The sequence below is a fragment of the Octopus bimaculoides genome, chromosome 14, assembly GCF_001194135.2.
Source record: "Octopus bimaculoides isolate UCB-OBI-ISO-001 chromosome 14, ASM119413v2, whole genome shotgun sequence".
NCBI classification, from domain to species: Eukaryota; Metazoa; Mollusca; class Cephalopoda; order Octopoda; family Octopodidae; genus Octopus; species Octopus bimaculoides.
The window spans coordinates 7997131-7999605 of NC_068994.1; positions in this window are offsets into that span (position 1 = coordinate 7997131).

A 2475-nucleotide genomic window follows, 5' to 3' on the forward strand; every position below is an offset into this window, starting at 1 on the left:
ACACACACACACACACACACACACACACACACACACACACACACACACACACACACACACAAAAACATGTTTTGCAAAATGATGAAAACAGTAAAAAGATATGTTTTTCTTTTGCTTACGCCGCGAATTACTAAACAAATAACGAAGACGAACCACCTGGCTGGGTAAAGATTGCTTGGCAGAGTTAAGGAACAAGCAGTAGTACTGCTTGACTTTAAAGTTTTCGTCCAATCATCTATCTCTGCATCGCCAAGGGCAGATCGAGTTTTCTTTTACCTTCAGCAGAATTACGGAATGTCAAATCTGGCCAATGTGCCGTTAATATCTCTGCTATCGGTGACAGTGTTGCAGTTTCATCTCGAGAGTTCAGGAGGTTATCAACAGTACAGTGTTATCTCTTAGTCACCACTGATCCCAAGTCAAGGGCTTCAGTTATTGGCCAAACAACACGAGATGGTCATGTGACGAAGGTCAACAGGGCTCAGAGGAAGGTTGGCTCATATGTTACATGGGCTTAACGGAGTGAAGGCCAGAGGTGCAAAGCAGAAGGTATAGCTACTGTTGTGTGTAGTAGTAGTAAGAGACATTGGAGGGTTTTTTGTTCGGCAGAACTCGAGAAATAAAGTAAAAGAGAACAGCAGAACAAGAAGAAACAGTAGCAATGGTAGCCGCAGCAACAGGAGCAGTGATAGCAGCAGCAGTAGATAACAATAGGTTCTAAGTGTACTAGCAGTCGTACCATGGTCGCATCTTCGAGGATAGCCGAAACAACTTGCCTCGTTTTCAGGTCCAGATTTTACAACCACAGAATAGAGAATCCTGGGTCCTCTTCCACGTTTTAAACAAACAGAAGCCCACAACTGTACGACAGTACAGGAGATGGAATATGAGCAAGGTATTAAGTTGTCAACAACAATGACGAATAGGAAAAACAGAATGACAGAAAACACAAATAGCCCAGGGGCAAAGTGTAAAAGATTAATACAAGGAGCACACTCACCATGTAATTAATGCTCCCGCAAAAAAATCTGCCTTGAAATTTTTTATGCACCAACGATAAATTTCAAGGGAAGTTTATGCTACTGTGAAAATTATATCATGAAATTTATGTTTCTACGAAAAATATTACCATTGAATTTACGCATCTGAGAAAATTTTACATTGAAATTTACGCACCTACAAAAGTTTTTTGACAAAAATTTACTTGAAAATTCCGGTTTGGCAAAAAACAAAAAAAAAAATTGCTATGAGATTTACACTTCTTCAAGAAATTTACTCTGCATTTGCAAAAGAAAAAAAAAAATGCGCGAAAAAATTTACAATGAAATTTAAGTTGCGAAAACCAATTCTCTGGTAGTGGAGCAGAGTTATTTAATTTCGATTATCAACGATCTGGATTTTGCCTATCGCCTTCCCGTAGTCGATAAAATAAAAGTACCAGTAAGATACTGAGGTTGATATCTTCGACAATCCTCTCCCCGACTTCGTAGTCTTGAGTCAGTGTTAGAAAATTGTTATTATTTACAAGTAAAAACAAAAGAAGAAATAAGATATTATTATTATTATCATCATCACCATTATTATTATTATTATTATTATTATTATTATTATTATTATTATTATTATCATTATTTCAGTAACACACCCCTTGTGCGAACGCCAGAGTGGAAGATTTCCGATGCGGTTACAGAAGTTTGGCACACTGCCCGGATCTCTGCGATCTCCAGACACTGACCGAATTCTCTTGACTCCAAGATAAGAGTAGCGGGACGCTGGTGAGAGACGGGTTAAAAGAATGATGCCAGGGAAGAATCGGTGAATGAGAAGTGGATGTGGTTTGGGGAGAGAGTGGGGAAGCAATTACCATGGCGAAGGACGCGCGGCATCTCTGTGAATGTATGTATGTATGTATGTATGTATGTATGCGACTGTGTGTAGGTATACAACACCTTGCTACCTACCTACCTACCTACCTACCTACCCACCTACCTACCTACCTACCTACCTACCTACCTACCAACCTACCTACCTACTTACCTACCTATCTACATACCTACCTAACTATCTACCTACCTACTACCTACAAACATACATACGTACATACATAGCTATTTACACATACTTATTCACACACATATGTATGCATGTATGCACACACATATACATATATACATTTATACACATGTACATACAATCATATACATGTAAATATAAGCATACGATATTAGTGCACCTCTGCGTATATGTATATATATACATATATGTGTGTGTGTGTGTATACAAAGATATATATATATATATGTATATAAGTATATATATATATATATATATATATAAATATGCATATTTACATAAATACTATGTGTATGCATATGTGTATATATAGACACACGCATTCACGCATATACATACATACATGCATACATACATACATACATACATACATACATACATACATAGATACATACATACACG